Genomic DNA, 24,409 nt, shown 5'->3' on the forward strand with positions numbered 1-24,409 from the left:
ATTTGTTAGCTTTGTTTAATTGGGATAATTTATTTTACGAATTCATCATTTAAACCATTTTAATTGATCTTTGAATAAAAGGGGCAGCCTGGCCAGGTGGTTAAAGCACTCAATGCGTAATCCGAGGGTCGCACGTTCGAATCCCTGGCACATCACACACGCTCGTCCTTTCCGCCGTGGGGGCGTTATAATGTTACGGTCAGTTCCACTATTTGTTGGTAAAAGTGTAGCCCATAAGTTGGCGGTGGGTAGTGATGACTAGTTGCCTTGCTTCTAGTCATACACTGCTATGTTAGGGACAACTATCGCGGATAGCCCCCTTGTGTAGCTTTCCGTGAAATTTAAACCAATCGAATAAAATGTAATTTTTGTTTTGCCTATTTGTATTCACCATTATGATCTCGTGTTGTTATTTTATTAATCCAAATACTTGTCAAAGTTAATTTAATTAAGTGAATTAATTTCGAAACTTATTTAATTGTGAATATACAGTCTAAATTGCAATTACAATTTAATACCTTTTGAAAGAAGTAAAAATGAATATTAATTATTTTTATTGTTTTTCTGGAACCTTCTATTATTTTTAAATGTTATTTCCTATTTGTGTGAGTTCCTGTGACTTCGATAGCAGTTTATTAAAACGTTTGTTTGTTTGCCTTTGTGCTTTGGAATATTATAGTATTTAAAACTTTCCATGTTTCTCGTGAGTTACATTTGTAGACTCGATGATTTACACTTCACGAGGTCAGCTACTGCCAATACCTACGTTAACATGGACTAGTCCAGTGTTCTCGGTTTTGTAGCTCCAGCACGGCTACTTTTACAGTAGACGACAACAAGAACGTGTAGCGATGGGTTGAAATGCTTCTTCGGGTGTCCCGCAAAATGGAAATCTGTTATAACTAAGAAATATATTACAATATTTGGTTTTTAGCTTTTTTTTTTCAAGAACAGACGCGTCATTCGGTCCAGTCAGAAGGATTAAGCACAATTAAAAAAAAGTTTCTTTCTTAATTATGTCATATCTTATAAGCAAACATCGCTCTGCTTTAAAATCTAACTTTCAAGTAATTGGGCTATCTTTAATCGTGGTACATAAATATAGGTAGACATTGGATACCAGTTGGAGTTAAGATAAATAGGTAAGGTCTTTCCAAATAATATTTTGTATAATATCTTTAACACTTAAGTAATTATAATTATAATTCAAGACACCTGTTGACAAGAAATGAAGACGTAGGACATATATTTACCTTGTGGATACAGGTAATGAAACATTTTAATTTGATAACATATCACGCTGTATACGTTTTATGTTTACAAGAATGATAAAGAGAAGCTAATTTTTCGAATGCATCTAATAAGTGCGAGCCTGTCTTTAAAGATTTGATTTGAAAAAAAAAAAGAAGTTAATTTTCTCTCTTATGCTAGTAAAGTTAACAGTATACTCTTGTGATAAGAAAGTGTCGTCAGTATATTGGGAGCTAAAATATTTATTGATATGAGATGTAATTAAAGGTGTAACATATTAGGATTTGGTATCATTTTAAAAAACTCTGGTGTTTAAAACAGTTGTACTGGATATTTATATCTTGACTCAGCTTGCAATATGAATAACATTCTATTTATTTTTTATTGAAAGTGTTGAATTGAGTTTCATCTATATCAAAGACGTTGAAAGAATGAATGTGTTCGAAACTAAATTAGAGATGTTGTAGCAACGATATCTTTTACTTGTGTACTTAATGTGAAAGATGTATTATCTATAGAAGGCTCAATAGAGAGCTTAGATTTAAGTTTCGATCTTTAATTTTTAAGGACATTAAACCCCTATGAGATTACTCTCATTTTATCTTGGGTTTATGACCTCATGTTACGCTCTTTCATGATGTTTGAATGATTTCCTCATTAAAGAAAATCAACTCAGAATGGAAAGCAAATAAAACAACGGATGTTGACCTTCGATTTGATTCTCAAAATCTTGTATTGGAACCATTTTTTTCTTCAGATTTTGTTTCAGCCAAACTCATTTAGGCAACCAGAATATTTTATTATTATTGTTATTGAAAATTCTTGCCATTCACATGTTTGTCAGCATTTAAAAGTGAATGTTATATTCGATTTTAATAACAGTTATTCTCAACACAAAAACTGATAAAATAACCTGAAAGCGTATATATATATATGCACATTTCTGTTTTATTGACGATTGTTACGTTCATGCCATGAATGGTTGCATAAAGTCCGTCTTTTATAAAGAAACATTTAATCCAAAACTATGCAAAATATTCAAATTAATATTTTGCTTATGGTTCATATGTGTTTAGGCCCAGCATGGCCAAGCGTGTTAAGGCGTGCGACTCGTAATCTAAGGGTCTCGGGTCCGCATCCAGGTCGCGCCAAACATGCTCGCCCTCTCAGCCGTGGGGACGTTATAATGTGACGGTCAATCCCACTATACGTTGGTAAAAGAGTAGCCCAAGAGTTGGCGGTGGGTGGTGATAACTAGCTGCCTTCCCTCTAGTCTTACGCTGCTAAATTAGGGACGGCTAGCACAGATAGCCCTCGAGTAGCTTTGTGCGAAATTAAAAAAAAAAAAGTCATATGTCTTTATATAATGTATATACGTGTCAAACCTGAGTAAGGTCTTCGCTAAATCTATTATTTACAATTAACTTCCAGATTAAGTTTTTTCTGGTTTTAACAAGCACTTGAAGTGCCGAGTTTATGTTAAAATTTTGAGGTTGTTATCATGTATTGAAATTTATGTTTCCTTGTATTGTAAATTACAACTATCACATGCTTAGTGCAAATTTCAACTGTTGAAAAGCATAATTTAATGTATGAATACTTGACCATCACCTGACGTTTATCACAGTAACAGTTCAATTCTTGTTTAGTTATATTTAGATAAAGATATTGATTACTTGTTGACAAAATATAGACATGAATTTAACGCTGAACAATTTTTTTTGTTGCAACTGGAAGGCAAAATCGTGGAAAATTGACTTGATTTTACTAAAGAAAGCGCTTGTCAAGTAAATGCAGCTTGTGTGATATCTTAAGCTCTTTTATGTTTGAACTGCAAGGAGACATCTATTTTTGTTCATTGTTTCGTCTTGAGTTCACAAGCGGTATTAAAATACTTAGAATTTGAAATTCCTGGTCTGCTATAGCAAGCTCAACAAGCAATAACTCGAACTTAGAGGTCTTGTTTTAATACATGTGTGTACAAACGCTAATTTATCGGTTTGATTCTAATACACGTGTGTGATAACACTTATTTATTGGTTTAGTTTTAATACATCTTTGTACTAACGCTAACTTATCGGTTTTATTTGATATAAACGGGGACATGAACGCGTAAGGAGCAATTTTAAATCGTAGTTTTAGTTTGTAATTAAGCGCAAAACTACATAATTAGTTATCTCCTCTGCTTAACACGGATTTTAGCGGTGTGGGTTCTGCTGACACGCCGCTGCCGCTGTGTTACTGAAGGGGGGGGGGGTTTAAATCATAGGTTTCTGACGACCCAGAGAATATCATGTATCGTATTCATATATATATATATATATTCCTTTTCTTTAGTTTTGTAACACAATTAGTACTTAAGTATCAACCATGAACAACAAATACAACTGTGATTTAAAAAGATAAAGTATGATTTAACTGGTGTGTACAAGATTAAATATACGTTTGTTCAAATCCTTATCTTCTGTTTTTTATTTTTCCGTTTATAAAACAAAAATTAATCTGGTGTTGGTGTCTACTATTGGCACGTACCTATAGACGCTGTGATAATAGCCATTAACATATATTCACTAACCCGCTTAGTAACATTACAAGTTCACTCTGTTAAACCTAGGATCACTTTTTTTTTTTGGCATAAAGTTTACTTTGCAAAAGCTTGAGACAGGAAACCGGTTGTGAACCGGTCTTGTGACAAACTTCTTGCATTGCTTTCTTGGTCGTCTGAGAAAGTGAATGAATAATTGTTAGATTAATTTTAGTTTTCCTTTAATATTTTATTGAAAACAAACAAAGAAACTGATAATCTTGTATAACTTGTGTGTCACTCTCACACGGAAGTTCTGATACAAACTAATAACATCACTTTGACCTTAGTTAAATGAATACTTCCTATCAGCGACCTTTTATTAACGCATGCAGGGTTATTGAATTTCAAATTACAGTTTTGACTATTATTTCTAGAAATATCAACTGTATATTTCAATAGATGATGTGTAATGTTGGTATCTAAATGTTTCTTTAGTTTGATTTGTGTTATTCTGTTGCTTACTTATTTTAACATTTTATTCCGATACTGTATGGCAAGTCACTTTTTTCTTTAAGTGATACCTACGTTGTATGTTTCCATAACTTACACGTTTGTAGTATTGTTAGCAATATTGTTTATTCTTAGTGTTATAATGCAAATATTTATACTTGCGTTACTTTGTTGTGTATTAGTTTCAATTTTGGTATTTACATGTTTTAACAAATTAACCTTTGCCATGTTATGGGTTTCATTATTTCAGTAGCTTTAATCTATTCAGTCTCGTGTCACTTAAACCTTTCGTCAGATTTTATTATGTCTCTTACATGTTTCATCAGCGTTTCTTGTGCTACACAATTGGAGCATATTTCAACAGCTTATCCTAGTGTCACGGTTTTTTCCATATGGTTTCGCAGTGTAACGTATTCAGTCTCGATAGTTGCATGCTTCTACATGTGTGATGTTGTTTGTTACCGTTTCAGCAGATTACCTTAGTGTCATAGTGTTCTCCATATGGTTTCACGGAGTAACTTGTTCAGTTCTCGTGTTCACATGATTGTACTAATTATAATATGGTTGTATTTGGTTATCTATTTTAAAAGTTTATCTCCTAATGTTTTAACTGCGTAATCTTATTAGTCCTGCTCTCTAGGCGTTCCAACAATTTAAACTTTGTGTTGTTTTAACAAGAATATCCTAATCTTAGTGTGTGTTTTCTTATAGCATAGCCACATCGGGCTATCTGTTGAGTCCACCGAGGGGAATCGAGCCCCTGATTTTAATGTTGCATATCCGTAGACTCACCGCTGTAAGATTTTAATCTTAGTGATAAAAAATTAATAAAATGATAAATTCTTATGTCTTATAGTGAACACAAAATTTGATTTAAAAATAGTTTGAAATAAGTAGTTTGTTATTTGTCTTTAATTAAACAAATGGTAGAATAGTTGCGATTTCGTATTTTACCTTATTATTATGGTGTGCTGTAGTTTTTCTAATAAAAAATAATTCACAATAAACTTGAAGGTAGGTGGTAACTTAACATTAATATTAATTCATGTTCTTAATGCTGTACAGTTCATTCTTGGGTTAGGCATGCTTCTGATTCCACTTACACTTTCTTAAAATAAATTTACACACACATATATATATGTCTGTGTAAGTTTATATCGATCTTATTCACTCTAATATTATCAGACTAAAATAACAACGCTAGTATTTTTATTTACTAAAGTTTCAAAATGATATCTTTGACCCACTAAATTCAATTAATTAAAATTATACATACCTTTTTGTGGTAAGTTGACAATTCTATAGAATATGATGATAAAATGTTATCATTTCTGAGTAATAAAAATGTTATATATTCTCATGTAATGACATTCCAAAGTAACCTTACTTTCAGGTTTATTTATTACAGCAATTGTTTTTCCTATCGAAATGGATCGATCTTCTAAAAGTCGTACTCAAAACACGAACTCCAACTCTAAACTGTACCTGATGGATAGAACACAAGAACAGTAACTGTTTCCCTAAAATTAACTGACACTAAACATCTGTAGACGTGTTGACCATTCCAATATTGTTTCACTAGTTCTTTCATTTTTTTTATTTATTAAATTCCATGGCCTGGTATAGACAGGTACTTAGGGACGTTAGGCTCATAACCTCAGGGTCGTGCATTCGAATCCCGACCAAACATGCTCGACCTGTCAGCCGTGGGGGCGTTATAAGTGATGGTCAATCCCACTATTCGTTGGTAAAAGAGTAGCTCAAGAGTTGACGGTGGGTGGTGATGACTAGCTGCCTTCCCTCTAGTCTTACACTACAAAGTTAGGGACGGCTAGCACAGATAGCCCTCGTGTAGCTTTGCGCAAAATTCAATAACAAACGAACAAATTCTATATTAATCTAGTGTTATAGTTTGATAATATATCATGCGTTAGCCAGGTATGTCGCATCCCTCCCACAAAATAAAATACCTGTGTGACATTCCAGTTGAATTTCAATCTTTAACGGTGAAATACTACAAATAAGTGAATCCTTCTAACAAACTTACCAACATTATGATGTGTACAACGTTCAAACTATGAGTGAGATAACATTAACTTAAGAGACGTCTTACTAGAAACTGGTATCAGATAAATGATAACATTCTGCTAAGTCCCGCTGTGTCGCTTCAATGTGCTTTCGTGTTAGGCTGTGTGATATAGTGTTAAAACAATTTATTGATATTGTCTAATTTACATAGTAGTATCCAAGAGAGCTTATTTTATTTAGCATTGGTTGTCATTGCACTAGTTACGAAACTTTGTTACTGGAAATTTACTTATGTAGCATTTTTTACGAATACTTTGGTTATGCAGTGTTTTGGGGGATTAGTTATGTAGCATTTTCTGTCAGCATTCTTCAGGCATTGTTGTTTATCACTATTTTAGTAGTGCAGCATTGTTTGGTAATATAGAAGGAGTCTAGCACATAGCATTGTTCGGAATATGGAAGGAGTCCAGCTTATAGTATCGTTTGGTTACATGGAAAGAGTCTAGCTCATAGTACTGTTTTGTAATATAGAAGTACAGCTCATAGTACTGTTTTGTAATATAGAAGTACAGCTCATAACATTGTTTGGTATATAGAAGGAGTATAGCTTATAGCATTGTTTGGCTATATAGGAATATAGCTCATAGCATTGTTTGGTTATATAGGAGTATAAATCATAGAATTGTTTGGTTTTATAGAAGGGTATAGCTCATAGCATTGTTTGGTAGTATAGAAAGAGTCTAGCTCAAAACATTGTTTAGTAATATAGAACGAGTATAGCTGATAGAATTGTTTTTCAATATAGAATGAGTGTAGCTCATAGCATTGTTTTATTATACAGAAGGAGTGTGGCTCATAGCATTATTTGGCTATATAGAAGGAGTATAGCTCATAACATTGTTTGGTAGTATAGATGGAGTATAGCTCATAGCATTGTCTGGTTATATAGAAAGAGTCCAGCTCATAGCATTCTTTTGTAATATAGAAGGAGTATAGCTTATAGGATTGTTTGGTTATATAGGAGTATAACTTGTAGCACTGTTTCGTAATATAGAAGGAGTCTAGCTAATAGCATTGTTTTGTAATATAGAAGGAGTATAACTCATAGCAATCTTTGGTTGTACAAAAGAAGTACAAATCATAGCATTGTTTGGTAACAGAGAAGGAGTCTATCTCATAGCATTGTTTGGTAATATAGAGCGGTCTATCTCATAGCATTGTTTGGTAATATAGAAAGAGTCTAGCTCATAGCATTTGTTTGGTAATATAGAAGAAGTATAGCTCATAGCATTGTTCGGTAACATAGAAAGAATCTAGCTTATAGCATTGTTTGGTGATATAGAAAGAGTCTAGCTCCTAGTATTTGTTTGGTAATATAGAAGGAGTATAACTCATAGCATTGTTTGGTAATATAGAAAGAGTTTAGCTCATAACAATGTTTGGTAACATAGAAGGAGTTTAGATCATAACATTGTTTGGTAATATAGAAGGAGTGTAGGTTAGTTGATCAGAGTTTTAATTTTGTATTACGTTTACAAAACAAGGAAGAAGATTAACATAATATTAACATAGCATTAACATCAGAGATATATTTCTGATGCTAAATTGTTGTATAAGAGAAAAGATTCAGTGAAGGAAGGCTAAAGGTTTTACCTCTCTCACTAAGATAAAAGCCACTATACCTATATTTTAATTTACACAATAATTTTATTGTGTGTACCAAAATAGCTGTTTACTTCTAGTTTAAGAAAGAAACGTCTTTAATATATTTCTTTTACTTTGAACTCTTCTTTGCATGTTTTCAAGAAATTGATTGTTTCAAAATAATACATACATAACAAGCTCATTTCTACGTTTACATAGCCAAAATGTTACATATCATGAAACACGATTGAGGTTCACAACAGGGATTGCAAGGAATTGCAAAACCCCATCTGAACGTTCGGAATAAAAACACTTTAAATAGTATAGAGTAAAGATTCAGTTAAAAGAGTACTTTAAAACCTTTAGTATAGAGTAAAGATTCAGTTAAAAGAGTACTTTAAAACCTTTCCTATTAACTGCTGAGCCTACAACATCTAAAAATGCAGAAAGAGTACACATGTTAGACTTACAAGGAAAAAGAAATCCGCTCAAAACGGTCCATTTATAATTGAAATGTAAACTATCAAGTCATCTCTTAACTAATTTCCGATTTTAAGTTCAGAAGAATAGAAAGGAGTTCAAACGCTTTTAATTTTATTTCATCAATAATGTATGTTCCATTGTTATTAATTACTTCCGGCTAACGATTCTATAAAATGTTTGGGGTTTGGAGAAACATAATGTAGAGAGGGTAGTTTCGACATCTTCATGTGTTCCAAGTTCAAGATAGTTCTGCTAACTTTGTAATAGATTATAATCAGATGGAGCAAGGTCTGAAGAATAAGGAGGATGTGGAAGTTTTTCCCAGTCTAGCTCTTCAGTCTTAACAGATACGATCCTTGCTGTATGGGGCCGCACATTATCCTGATGTAACACAACACCTTTATGATTGATCAAAGCAGGCCTCTTTTCTTTCAGTGCAATATTCACGCGCTCTAATTGTTGACAATAGAAGTCTAATGTAATGGTTACATTGAGTGGCAATACCTCAAAGTGGATCAACCAACATTACCCCACCAAACGCTTAAAAAGACTTTTCAAGGCTGAGCCATTTTCTGTGGCTCTTAACATTTTTATAATATATCCATTTTTCAGCTCTAGTCACTAACTTGTCCAAAATAGGTGAGAAGTTCGCGATAGTGTAGCAGAGAAGTGCAAATGTCCACTCTTGCTCTAAAGTTGGCTTCTGTCAAATCGTGGGGGACCCATTTTCCAAGTTTTGACACCTTTTCAAGCTGTTGCAGTTGACGGTGAACCGTTGAATGGGTTGGATTAAGCGTTTGTGCTAGTTTTTCAACTGTTACAGCACAATCTGCATCAAGTGCAGCCAGCAGCAAGTCATCATTAAACACAATAAGATGACCTAAACGTGGCGCATCACTTAAGCTATATTCATATGATTTGAACCTGTGAAACCACCTTCGACATTTTCTTTCATTGAGAAACTCAGAACCATCAACACCTTGAATATTTCGTGCAGTTTATGCTACACTATTGCCTTTTTTAAACTCATAAAGCAATATGTGCCTAATGTACTCCTCAGACACATCCATCTTCATAAGAGTTTATTTTATTAATGATCTAAAAAGTGGAGTTGAGTTAGTTTCTTTTATTTGTCTGAACATTTTTATACACATCCTACTACATATTTTAGTCATTAAAGCCTTTCTACAAAGACAGAAATGATGATGCACTTTCTGTATTAAATTTTCGGACATTATTTATGGGATGACCTGATATATTGTCATTACACTATCCAGTTATCATTTTTACACATATCTGGTGTTTCTTTGAAAAGCTTCAGTAAAAGCTGAAACTGGAACTACTAGCCAATAATAGATGAATGTTAGACGTCTGTAACACGTAAATATATTTAGAAAATTCGCTCTGATAATCTTCAGTTTGATATTAACGTTTTACATCTCAAACTAATGCTATCAAATAGTCAGAAGTTGCAGTAAATCATCAGGAACCGTTTCAGCTAGCTACTAACCTTACAATGTATCTCTATTTATTGGTTTTTAAATTCGAAATTTTTTATTTATCTTTATAGATATATCTGGCTGAACACAAAAATATGCAATTTCTCACCCCATTTGAAGAATGTATTGTATATATGTGTATATAATACGATAATTTTATATCTTATATTCCCGAAATGATACTAAAAGCTAAATTTGTTTAACTTTTATAGTTTTGGAATATATATTTTTATATACACTTGATCACGACTGACAAGACTGATCAGTTAAATTTTGATTCTTTTGGCAAAAACGTTTAAGGCGGTGGATATTAAGGAGAGAATAATGTGTACTGTTTTGTGTCATCCAAATAACAGTGTCTCTCACACACTTAAAAACGAAGTTTTTAATTGCTCAAGGCTTCTCAAATTGCACTTTATATGAAATAGTTTAATCATGAGGCAAATCCTTAAAATGTTTGCGTAAAGTGAAGAAAACGAGGGTTGTAAAAGGAGCTACATCTGTAGGATTAACGAATCATCATAGACAACATCTTGAGTTGTCCATCAATTTAAAGAAGTTTTATTTTGAGATATAACTGAATAGAATAATATTTTTTTTTCGTTCTGAAAGTTTTATTTAGAATTTTTCATAAATTTGTAGTTGAAAAACCGCAAGTTTATTTCTGCCTTAGAATACGACGTTTTAAACATAGCTTCTTTGATAACACCTGACCTGTGTTTTAAAGTACAGTGACCGTTTTTTGTATCCCACACTATTGCTTGTTAGATGCTTTAATGCAGAGGTGGGCAACTTATTTTTCATAGTGGCCATAACTGTGGCTAATGAAACAACGTTGGCCACACTATTAAAAAAAATAAGAAGAAAGATGTTAGTTTAATCAGAATAACTGCGTTTCAACTAACCTTCAATGTGAAAATTGATGGGGTTTTTCATCAATAAGTTTCGTGAAGGTTGACCTAATATCTGTGCTCAATGGGCATCTTAGCTCTGCCTCTAAATTTATGTCAGTAAGCCGAGATCTGTATCTAGACTTGAGAAAATCTAGTGTAGACAATGTTGACTCGCAATCCTATGTAGATCAAAACACGGAAAATAATTATGAAATTGCTATCTTTAAATTTGGAAGACTCTCATTTATCAAAATAGTGAGTCGCATCTCTCTGATAGAACATTTTTATTTACCTTTTATGTGTTCTACACTTTACAGGGTAAGCATCTCGTCTTCAAATCCACACTTATTCAAAGACAAAAATGATGTAATTTCCTTACTGAAATTTCCTAAGTCAAATTGAAATGCATCATGCAAAAATTCAAACATTAATTTCAAGTTTTAAGTTCGGAGAAACGTGATTCAAATTTTTGAGATAGATTTTTGATCCAGTTTACATAGAGATCATCTTTAGCATCAGAGAATTCATAGCCCTTATTATTTTCTAGAACACTATTCAACTTTGCAAAATGTATCAAATCATTCTATTGTAACAGTTCCGCAAGGTAGTTTAGCTTTAATTGAAATTCATGAATAGACTGTGATTGCTCGCTTATTATTTTACCTTCGTATTCAAATTATTTAAGTGATCCATCATGTCGCACAGAAAGTGTAAATCAAATTGCCATGACAAAGTTTCAATTTCAGGAAAATTTTCAACAAGATACTTTTTTATTTTAGGAAATAAGAAAGCAAATTGTTCCAAGACTCTTCCTCTACTTAACCATTTTACATTTGCAAAATCAATAAGATCATCAAAAGTATAGTCACTGCTTTTTTTCAAAGACTCAACAAACTCGATGGATGAGTGAACTTCCACTTCTAATGTAATTCACAACTTTTACAACAATGTTCATCAAATTTTTCAATTCATCATCTTTAAACATCTGAGCACATAAATTTTCCTGATGCAAAATGTAATGGAAAGATGGCAGCGTGGACTTTACATTATTTTAAATTAAATGATGCTTCAAAAAAGAAACAAATCCTAATTTCATCCCAGTTGTGACATAAACCAGTTTTTTAAAATCTAGATTGAAATTTTTTGGCATTTCAAGAAATATTTCAAAGATGTTTTTTCCACATATTCGATTTCATAATCCACAAAGGTCAAGCATTTTTTCCCTCACTTGAAGATATGAAGCTACATATCGAACCCAAAATATCAACTGTGCAGCGTCACTAACATCGTTTGACTCATTTTGTGCTAAAGAAAAATACAAACAGTCGTTTAGTTGTTCAAGCAACTGATTTTCTATGTCTTTCGCTAACTCTAGCATTCTGCGGACAATTGTTCTTCGACTTAATTGCAAATTATTTACCTTTTGAAGAATATCATTCTTTATTTTTAAATCATAATTCTCCAACAGAGTTTCAATGACCACAATCAATATTTTTTTTACTAGTTCAGCATCAGAAAGTTATTTCTTTTTTTTGAGCTAGAATCCAAGCTACTTTATAGCTAACGTAATTAGTCCTGTTGATGATAAGAATCGTTTAGGCCTCCCTTTTATTCATGAAGTTTTGCTTTCAGACGGCTAATTTCATTTATATAATTTTTACTATCAACTGGAAATTTTACATCAAATTTGTTGTGAAAATTGTTAAAGTGTTGCTTGAGATTGTATACTTTATTATTCCTAAAAACTTTGTTACACAAAATACACACTGGCTTATTATTTACTTCAATCACTTCAAGCTTCAACTCCCAATTTTCATTAAATTCTCGTTTCACTTTTCTCTAGTCACGCACCATTCTCTTTTCAGCAGTAATACCAGAATAAATTAAATTGTCTTTATTTTCAGAGTGTTCATCATCATCTGAATTCTTTCGTTTCTACTTTCCCATATTATGGAATTAAAAATAACTCATATTTAAACACTTGAAAGTTACACAACAAAAATATGTTTGCAAGCGCATGCAAAATAACGTGTAGTCGATAACAAACATCTAAACCAGACTGACGATTCAAAATGGGCAGAGTCTGTGGCAGAGATGACGCGCGCGACATTAGCGATGACGTGAGGTAGTGCAGTTGCTGATTGCCAAATTTGCGATAAATAATAAATAATGGAAAATGTTGATTTCTAAACACGAGCTGGCTTCTATTGTGCTATCCACTGGCCACACGTGGCCATGAAGCTGCCCTGCTTTAATATAAAATACGTCAAACAAGTTACTGCATAGTTTGTAGATTTCAGTTGATTTATTGACAAAAACGAACGTATAAAACAACAATACAGCATACGTAATGACAAGATTGTGTGTTTAATCATTAAGACCTAATTAATATAAAAAGAGAAGCAGTGTAAAATTGTCCTAGAAATATATAAGAGAAAGTTCTAACGAGTAAGTGTATAATGTTTGAGTTGTAAGACATTTAAATGAATAAATAAATTGAGCACAAAGGTCTGTGTACTGCTAATTAAACCGGCCGATATTTTGAAGTTGCACTTTCACCTGTGAAGATGTTGGTACCAGTTTTAAATTTCTGATGAGCGTTCGTTTTTCCTTTCGCGACCTGATAATAAATTAATGAATGTTTTCTGTTGGTTTTTGGTAAATTTTTGATTACACATCAGTAAAATTTGTTTGTTTGTTTTGGAATTTCGCACATAATAACATAATAATCTCACATAATAACAATATTTATTCAAATTTTGTAATTATTTTAATTCATCATAAGTATCTGATAATTTTCAAGTGCTGTTCAACATTATGTTAAACGATAATATTAATAAACTATTGTAAAAATGAAACTCACAATTAGCGAATTAAACAAGTTTGCTTTGTTTAACTAATCTCACGTTAACAGCAGTCCGGTGTTTGTGTGTATATCTTCATTATGGAGTTCAGTAATAAAAGGTTAAATGCATCAGACTACAGTTTCAGTTTTACAAATACAATATAACCAAATAATAGGATCAAGATGAAACCACAGTTGCTACTACAAATATAATACTTGATGACGAGAAACTGACTTGAGAAAAAAATGCAACTCAGAACGGCTGGTATGGATATTAACACTTTTATTGATAAGCAGAAAACAACGGTTTTTTTTGTTAACCTGTTTTGTTTTGTTTTGTTTTCTGAATTTCGCGCAAAGCTACTCGAGGGTTATCTGCGCTATCCGTCCCTAATTTAGCAGTGTAAGACTAGAGGGAAGGCAGCTAGTCATCACCACTCACCGCCAACTCTTGGGCTACTCTTTTACCAACGAATAGTGGGATTGACCGTAACATTATAACGCCCCACGGCTGTAAGGGCGAGCATGTTTGGCGCGACCGGGATGCGAACCCGCGACCCTCAGATTACGAGTCGCACGCCTTAACACGCTTGGCCATGCCTGGCCCCATTAGTAAGGACCCATTTGAATTGAGTGGAAACGTATAGGTAAAAATTTATATTTTAGATTCGAAGGGAAGTGAAAAGTGTATTATAATCTTGTTTGTTTCTTTATAAAAACGTGTGTTTTGTGAAATGCGTTGACAAATTCCGGAGAGCAGAAATTGCGTAAAAATTGTTTGATAATTTTACTGCGACAGCAATAAAGACGCTTCATTTTCACACAAGTTAAGATTTACAACGTGAGCTTTGTTTTTTCTATGCTGCAGAAATAATGTTTTAATGTTATACAGGGTGGCCACAAATGATATTATATTGCATGTCTAAATCACCAGCGTTATTATGCATAAGATTGCATCCGCCGAAGGTTGTACAAGTGGGCTCAATACCACATCAGCATAGGAACCCTCAGGTAAAACTACCCCATTAGCAACGCGATACAATATGTACGCCCATTCAACGCCACCTTTTGAAAGCACAAACCAAATTTCTCAGTCTCTTGATTTATAATTTTGAATTATGGCAACCTATTAAACCTTTCTGGAGGTATACTATTTTCATTTTGCTATTAAAGTGTAATTTTTACATAATCGCTGTTATGAAAAAAGATGAACATGTGTTTTGTTTCCTTGTTTAACGCATGATATTATATTGTAGCTTCACAGATTTGTGGGTTCACTCAAGTTGACTTTTTATATACTTCATTAAATTAATACTGGTTATATGCCGGGTTGTGATAATTCTATAATAAGTCTTCCTTTGTCTTGTTTTGGTGTTGAGACGATGTTTCAGGCCTTATGCTGAACCTTTCATCTGGTTAGAAGTCAGTGAGTAAGGGTAAGAAAAAAGATATTTAGGAGAATCTCTGGTCTTGACGTCTTTCGCCCTGAAAACTCGTATACTTGAATCGACAGAGGTAGAGATGAGCAAAAGAGAATTCAGAAGAAACGGGTTGTCACCAGGACTTGAAGGGTCAACTTTCTAAAACAGAAGTAGTTTCTCATGACAAGATCCTAAGAAGACTGGTGTTTTCTCATCCGTAAGGTATGTTATTAAGATATATAAAGGTAAACGTCAGCTAAATGTGTTTTTTATGGACTATTTTTTATATGTCGAGAAAACATTCATATCACATAGTATTTTAATAAAGTTTACGTTGGTATGTAATGACGGTTCCATATATTTTAAAAGTAGAATAAAAATATTTTGGTTTCGTTGGAAATGAGTATTTGTTTTTAGCAGTTAGGAATTCTCTAATGGGTGAAACTGTTGTTTAATAAAGGACGGTTGGCCTGGCATGGCCAGGTGGGTTAAGGCGTTCGACTCGTAATTGAGGGTCGTGGGTTCGAATTCCCGTCGCACCAAACATCCTCGCTATTTCAGCCGTGAGGGCGTTATAATGTGATGGTCAATCCCTTGGTAAAAGAGTATCCCAAAAGTTGGTGGTGGGTGGTGATGACCTGCTGCCTTCATTCTAATCTTATACTGCTAAATTAGGGAGGGCTTGCGCAGAGAGCCTTCGTGTAGTTTTGCGCGAAATTCAGAACAAACAAACAAATCTTTTTTGTTTTTGTTGTTAAGCGCAAAGTTACACAATGTGCTGCAACAGTGTTTATTGTGGGTTACAAAACATGATTTTTTAGGGGAATAAGCCCTAAGACTTCCCTCGGAGCGATGAAATTGCATTGATTTATCCTGTTATTTTTGGACATTTTCGTTGTAAAAATTATTATTTATGATACCTTTTACAGTTCGTTCATTTCCTTAGATATTTTGTACGTCTTTTATAAATGTATGTGGATATAAATTTTTTTCGTCTATTCAATAATTAAATCACTTTATTTGTTTCTAATTATTTTAATTTATTTTTTGTTGGAAATTTATAAAATTGTTTTTATACTGGCAGCTTTATTTTATATTCTTTTCCTTTGTCTTATGTATAGCCTCCGTAGTGGCAGAACGATATGTCTGAAGAATTATAACACTAAAAACTGAGTTTTGGTAACCATTATGGGTAGAATATAGGTACCTTGTTATGTGTCTTTGCGCTTAACAAGAAACAAACTTTACTGTAAAATAAATATCAGGTTAACAGTTAGAATGATCGGTTAGTGTCGTTTCTATTATATATTTTAAAAAATGCAGATTAAAATACGACTTTATTTGGAGCCTTTGATTGCAATTCATGTTTGTTTTCCTGATTTTTATTTGTGGGACTGTTTTAGTTTTCAAAATATATCAATATTGAACAGGGAACAAAATCTGTAACTTGTCTCATTCCAACTTCTTACAAACGATTTTTAACTTTAGCATTTTTTTTGCTGGTTGTTCAAGTGTTGTTGCGTCAACATGTTCTTTTTTAACGAGTTGTAAATCTTCCAAATTTTGTAATTGACTGGTTACTGATGCTATAGGCCTCGTGTTTACCTGTATTAATTAATTAATTAAATCTTTGGGCTCTTCCTAATGCTTGAATAGTAATTCGTTTTGTTTTCTTATTTTCATAATCACAAATTTTTGTGCTTCGTAAATTTATTTGGTATCATACGTTTCCGTGGGATTCATATTAAGTACGAGATTCATAATAATTCTAATTTTCTATCAATGTAGGTGTACCTAAGTTGTATTCAGTTTAAACTAATGACCATACTTTTATAACTTTGACACTCAGGGGCGTAGATTTTTTACACCCGATGGGGAGATGATTATTGCAACCACTTATGTGGACTGTTCAATTTGCAAATTGGTAATCTCTGAGTACGTGAACCTGAAAGCTGTAAACATGCAGTCTGCAGTCACAGAGTAATCTTGTTGCCATGATACGTACTTAAGTTTTCCATGTAGGTTTGTATAAGTGAGGTGTTGTGAACAGTTTTCAAAATGTTAATAGAATAAATACAAATGTATCACAAATTAACTGCCACATGAATTTATTCCTGCACACTGCACAGTATAAAAGATGGCCATTATACTTGACAAGGTTACTAATATCTTTCATTGCATGGATTACGTTTTCAAATATTAATAAAATTAGTAATTGCCCTTGATAAGTTTATATCTACTGAAAAACTGTTCATGTTGTTTGATAAAAATAATTAAAATGTCTTTGCAAACTCTTGAAAATTACACATCAATACAATGTAACATAATTATTCATACTTTTCATTGAAGTAAGATTCATTTAGTCCTCAAGTCTACATATTCCCAAACGTATAGACCTCCTTTGTGTTGATCTGTTTATTAATTCTTTCATAAGCTCTTCTATATTTATCTTGTCGACCTCATCTTTGTAAGTGTGACAAACTGCCACATGGTTGAGGCGGCACTGAGACGTAGTTGACCTTAACCACGTCTTTAACCGTCTTAATGCAGAAAAGCTGCGTTCACGTTCGCAGCTGGATACTGGACATACAAGTTAAATTTTCATGAGAAGAAACACTTCACTAAACATCTGCTGGCTTGTTTCATGCATTTTACAGTAAGCATCCCTCGCACCTTTCAAAGATACTGCTTTTCTTGTTCCTTTGAACATGAGCAAATGAAACTCGAGCCGTTGTGCAGAGATTTCTGGATAGAAGTTTATAACCGAGTTCTCAATCTTGCCAGATGTGATCATGTTCTCAAGTGCCAGATATTGTCTCAAGTCACTGTTGTCTGCATTGAATCTAGTGGTAAGATGTTCTATGACTGTGTCCACAAATTCAAAATCTTGGCTTCTGTAGTAATCTTTAGCTGTTGCAGAATGGTGTGCTGAGCCACCACCTGTGATCCTTCTGCGAATGCAATAGTTCAATAGGCACCAGATCTAGGGAAGCTACCTTTTTCTCCGCTTCGTCAAATATCTTGTTTTAAATTTCCTTTGTTCGCAATACCCGCAATTGCTCAACTGTCATTGCAGATGCTTCAATCATGCCAGATACTGTCGCTGATTTCGCTTAGAATGCACGGTTTAGTTCCTTTAATGCAGCTAATGGATGCTGAGCCATCAGCAATCCTAAAACTGTCATTCCTTTGTCAAATCTGTCCAGCAGATCTCATGCTTTCACTGCTACATCTGATTTTTAATTTGCTAATTCAGACAAAGAATCAACAATATCACTGTAGTGATCATTAGCACATGTAATTGCAGATAGATGGCACAAACAGCGTGTTGGACATAGTGGGCTGATGTATTTAATTGGACCATTGTGGCTGTCTGACGATACAATATTTTCAAAAATTATCTTGTATTTGCCTGACCTCTGAAGCAAGGAACCAAGTTCATGTACCAACTGGATAGAATCTCGAACACATTCACAAGCTTCAACTGCATGTTGCATTATTAAATTAACCTTGTCTGCTCGGCAGTGAATAAACAAAGCTGACGGTTGCTTCTCTTTTATTTTTGCCTGAAATTCACTGTACGCACCACTCATGTTAGCGGCTCCATCATAAGTTTGTGCTCTTAATCCTGACAGTGGTAAATTGAGTCTAGTCAGTACATCAAGTATAGTCGAGGATATTGTTTCACCAGTTGTATTGGAAACACTGTACAAACCAAGAAATGTTTCATGGACGTCAAGGTTCTCATCTACGTATCGTACACACATTGCTTCCTGCTCGGCACTTGTAACGTCTTGAGTGCCATCAACCATTGATACAAAGATTTTACTTTGCTGCACTTCGTGGGCTAAGTTCCTTAGTATTTGATGGCTGAACATCTCCATTATTTCATTCTGAGCCTGGGGTGATGTGAATGTGGTTTTCTTTGACGTGTAGGCCGTCAACTCAAGATCTTTCTCTTCCAGGAGCTTCATTCACTGCAGGAAGTTCCCCTCCGTATCAGTATGTCCACGTAATGCTAAACCTTGACGCAGTAAGAAACGTAAACTTCTGAATATTTTAGCTAGACTTCTTTTGCATTCTTCCTGCTGCTTCTTTTTTCCATCATTTAGCTGGACAGTCACTGGAGTTACATCAAATGAACCTTCTGGAGAAAAAGCGAATCTGTGCTGAGAGGAGGATTGGTGTTCGTTGAATTTCTGTTTTGCTTTTTTCCAGTTGCAAAAACCGGTGGATATGAAGGTATACTCCGCTGGTCTCTCCAATTTCCCTGTACAAAGGCCTCTATTTTCCGCCTTGACACAATGAAAGCATACGACTTTTTGAGTCTGATTGTTGAAGTGCAGCCATGGGAACTCATCAAGCCACTTGCCCTGAAAGTTGATATTTTGAGGTTTTGCTTTCTGTCATGGTATTAGTTGTGCGTCTGGATGATATGGGTTTCCACACTGTATTTGTGGAGTGTCAGATTTTTCATTACTGCACAAACTTGTTTCACAACTATCTGGTCGTTCATGATGTGCAAAGTTGCACAAGCATTTTCAGACTCGTCCCCTGATGAACATGGTATTTCCTCTGTATGGCAAGTTTCTATTCCTTTCCTTGAGGTTGTTGGATTATCTGCATCTGCATTGTCACTTGTAGTACTAGTAACTGGCTTGCAGAACTGTCTAATATCGGAAAGTTTCAGACGCTTGCTTGTCATAATTGGAATCTGTTTCCCAGATGACTCAACAGGCTAAAATACAGTCTTTATTGAAAAACTCTAACGTACAACGAACGAAGATAGAACAGAATGGAAGTAGGACTGAACTGTAAAATGTATTTAAGTCGAACGCGTGAACCTCACAGTGACTACCGAGCCGACTGACCACCTGGGCATCGCTGAGACAGTAATGTGTGCTAGTTACAACACAAGTAATTGCAAATTTCTTGAAAAATACTTAAACAATCACAAATATATTATATTCCTGTTAAAGCTCATCAAAAGGTAAACACGAGGTGATATAATGTCTATAAGTACGTCTATTAAATAAAAACATCTAAACAAAAACTAGCAATACAATTCGAGTAGAGGCTTCAGGCCGTTGAAATCGCTCCTTTTTTGTTCTAATTATACAAGAAAATACAATATTTTTACTATCTATGATAAGAGAATATATTGCTATTTCACCATAAAACACCAGCACTTTATTAGAGGGCGGTGATAATCTGAAATTTCATGGATTAATGAGGGCCACAAACACAGGTCTAATGAGCTCTGTTGTAAAATCGAGGCTCAGACTAAAGGGCGCTGAGGGGGTGATGTAGGGCGCGTCTGGATCCGAGCGGCCTAAACCTGTCGTTAACCGTACACTAAACGTACACTATGGTCAGCGGATTCGGCAGCTAAGGAGAGTAAGGTCTTCGACAATAAAACCGGCTAGACATGCATAAGAACGAATGGCGAGGAAAACCGCCCAATATACATATAAGATTAATGCAGCTACAAGCTACAAATGGCCTGCCAGATCTAGATCCCAGGAGTTTACGCTTGGGAGTAATATTTTCGAATTTCATGTTCTGTTCAATCTGTTGTGATGAACATTTTATTTAATCTTACACTACGTACAAGACGTAGATAGATTCTAGATTCTGTGATAGTGCTTGCAAGCCTTGCATGTATACTTGCAAGGCCTGCTGACTGATACTTATGAAATATCGCTTAGATCGAAAAGCTTAGAAGCACGCCTATATTAAAGATGTACATTTCGGCTACTGAAAAAGCCTACATCTAGGCCTAATTATGTAATTTGATTGGTAAGAACACGAGAATCACAAGAACAAACACACAATTTGTAGGCCTGTGATGCAATGAAACAATTAAACAGACCAAACTGTGGGGGAGATGATTGTATGTACCATACCCCATCTAAAATAAAGGGGGATGTATACCCCATCCCCCCAGGATCTACACCCCTGTTTGACACTGGTTTCGACACGTTTCATATGTCATCCTCCGGTCACCGTTTGAATGAGGAGAGCACGTGACTGTGCCAAAAGTAGCATGACAGTTTTTGTGTCAAATAACCATAAAAAAGTGTGGATTTTAGTTTAATTTTACCCGATATGCACGGTATTCTGTACTCTTCTAAACTAATTTTAGCATATTTATTTCTATGCTAAGACCAAGCCGTTAAATTAAATAAAAATATTAATTATATTCTGCGGCATACCAAAATGTTTTAAGTGCATCATAGTTTGTTATGTTTTGAATTGCACCCAAAGCTACACCAGGGCTAACTGCGCTAGCCTTCTCAAATTTAGCAGTGTAAGACTAAAAAGAAGGCATCACCACCCACCGCCAACTCTTGGGTTACTCTTTTACCAACGAATAATGGGATTGACCGTCACATTATAACGCCACCACAGTTGAAAGGGCGAGCATGTTTGGTGTGACCAAGATTCGAACCCGTACCGTCGGATTACGAGTCGAGTACCTTAGCCACCTGGCGATGCCAGAGGTAAGTGCATCAGAGCCAATTAAAAACGTTTTAATTGAAAACAAACAATTGTTCATTGTTAATTTAGTGAAGATTGACTTTAATTAGATTTTAAGGCAAACTATGACAATTGTTTTTCAATTGATTAATACACTTTTGTACGTTTAAAATTAAAACTGTTTTGTGATAGATGAATGTGCTTATAGTTATTTCAAGTTTTAATTTTATTTCAAATACTGCAAACTATTGTCACTTGGATCATGTAGGGCTGCACGTTATATAAGAGCTGTATAACGTGAGTTACGTTTGAATTTACAAATGGGGTAGAATTTACAAGTAATTATTATAGATATTGAAGAACTAATTGAAACAGAAAATTTGTACGCGTTCAATAAACCAGAGAAAATTTAATTTCGAAATCTCATTATCTTTGAGAGAAGCACGCGCCTATTGTTTCATCTATTTATAGTATTAATGAATCAAAACAATATATAAAAACAAATAATTACATTAATCAGGATACACCACAACACCAAACATCCCTATGAGCTTAAAAATTTCAGGGATCGGGTGCAGAGACAAATGTTTCAGTATAATATCGATCTTGGTTTCCTATTCTGATTTGTCATGACACGAACTAGGGATTCGGAGACACAGGCCCTGTGTGCCAGCGCCTAGTGACGCCTCTGGAAAACATTAAATGGGTATTTTTTTTAATATTAGCGTAGAAAAGTTCTGCCTGAATAGCGAAAGAAAGAACAGGAGAAAATGTAAATGTTCAAGAAAAACTACGTAACAAAGAAAAAGGAGTAAAGGTAATATGTAACAATATGAGAACAATACAATATTTAATGAAATACAACTAATATTACGAAAAGAAATGCCCTCTAACGAAAACAAAGAATACTTATAAGAAACTCTAAATTGCTGACTCGGAAACAAAATACTGTGAGTACTTTTTTTTCAAACATTTTAGCGAATATTTAATGTTATCAATCGTGTTATAAGAGACAGGCATAATGATATTATGTATTTTAGAAATTTTGATGGAAGGTTATGTTTTGTTCCTACGTAGAATTTCGTAAAGATAATTAATGCGAGTACTTTTTCTTATTGAAGGAGCGACAGCTTACAAAATATGAGATTAAACTTTCAATGGCTGTTGTGAAAGCGAGAAGAGTAATCGTATAAACTGAAGTGCAAAAATGAGTAAACAGGTGAATCGTCATCTTTTAGGTTTTATCAAGGCTAAAAACAGCTGACGTACACAGGAATATTAAATTCTTATTTTAATATTAATATTTTAATTTTGACAACAGCCTAGTCGGCACATGGGTCATTTGTTTTGGCTATCCTGTCACGTATGGTGAGAAATATCCTCTGTAAGGTGTGTGTGTATGTGTTTTTCTTATAGCAAAGTCAAATGAAGCTATCTGCTGAGTCCACCGATGGGAATCGAGCCCTTGATTTTAACGTTGTAAATCCTTATACTTATCATTGTACCAGCGGGGGACCCTCTGTAAGTGACGTTTTATTTATGGAAGCAGTTTGTTTGTCCATGACAGATGCTAAATGAGGGTTGTGTCAGAAATGAACTTTTTTCTTTTTCATCCATTTGGGAAGATTAAGCATTCCCAAGCTACACTTCGTAAGAAGTGGTTCAGAGAATAAGCCTTAAGCAGTTTTAGTAGTTGTAAAAAAAGATGGATGTTGACAACACAGTTTTAAATCAGTGGCCTCTTTGCAAAACGTTTAAGAACACTGGCTTAAATATGGAGGAGAAGAGACATGTAAACTACTTGCTCTGCGATTCCATTACGTACAAAAATCGAAGCTTCACATCTTAGAATGAATATTCTTATGATGGGTGTTCATCAATAGAAAAAACCCTTAAGGGCAAATTCGGCTATTTGTGTACCTCAGATATTCTCAAATTGCGGGTCGCGACCCCAATGATGGTCGTGGATGATTTTAAAGAAAGCTGTACAGCTTAATTAAATGTTTTTCATATTTATTAATTTTAGTTTAATATAAACCGTATGTAATAAACTTTTTATTTTATAAGCGTATTCAAATAACTTTCTTTAGCTAGCTGAAAATTAGGGTGGTGAAAGGGGACCCAAGTCCTCAAAAGTATGAGAGGCCCCGACCTACTATTAAAATAATAATTTTGGAGAAATTTAATAAATTTTTTTCTTTAAAATATAAAAGTAAACTTCCAAAAAATATTTGTAAAATGTACCACTAAAATTTGTAAAGCTTACGAGAGGATAAAGGAAAGACAGTTTTATGTTTTTCCACTTTCCCGATGACAAAGATGATGTCAGATATCCATAACATTAAAAAAATGACTAATTGGACTGAAATAAAGAGTGGAAACATTTAAAAGGAAGAAAACTTTTTTTCATCTTGTTTTAATATTGTATTGATTGTATCATCCTCACCAGAATCAGGATCCTTATGAAAGCAGGTTTAAATTCAAGTTGTTTTTTGTTTTTGTTCGTTCATCTGAACGACACTTTCTGCATATAAAGACTAATGGGTCAGGTCATGGATGTTTGTGGTCGAAGATAATCGTTCTTAATTTTTAACTGCACAACACAGTGAAGGCACCCATTAGGAAGCACGCACTTCCTTAAGACGCCACTCTTAACTGAGTAACGGGACTTACTGTCATTTTTATAATGCACCAACACCAGAGCTTTTTGAAAACAGTCTAGTCCGATATATTAATTACTAAACCAGGTTCGGGCCTTCGAAATAGCTTGCTTAAACATTATAACCTACATTGGAACTTTGGAACCTGTACTTTTGATAATAATAATA

At 34.1% G+C, this 24,409-nt stretch overlaps 1 protein-coding gene across 4 annotated transcripts in view; it reads left to right on the forward strand.

Annotated features, from left to right (window-relative positions):
* Positions 1 to 825: 825 nt before the first annotated feature.
* The window catches only part of LOC143253077 (uncharacterized), a 64,198-nt gene continuing 40,614 nt past the window's right edge, over positions 826 to 24,409 (forward strand). Inside the window, exons 1-2 of one of the 4 annotated variants that reach the window (XM_076506295.1) lie at positions 826 to 1,142; positions 15,072 to 15,323. The gene's annotated coding sequence lies outside the window, so the exon portion shown is untranslated. Of the gene's footprint in view, positions 1,143 to 14,155; positions 15,324 to 24,409 lie in introns of those variants that run through there. The other 3 variants (XM_076506286.1, XM_076506310.1, XM_076506303.1) reach the window with 3 other exon arrangements.

Source organism: Tachypleus tridentatus, chromosome 1, assembly GCF_004210375.1.
Source record: "Tachypleus tridentatus isolate NWPU-2018 chromosome 1, ASM421037v1, whole genome shotgun sequence".
NCBI classification, from domain to species: domain Eukaryota; kingdom Metazoa; phylum Arthropoda; class Merostomata; order Xiphosura; family Limulidae; genus Tachypleus; species Tachypleus tridentatus.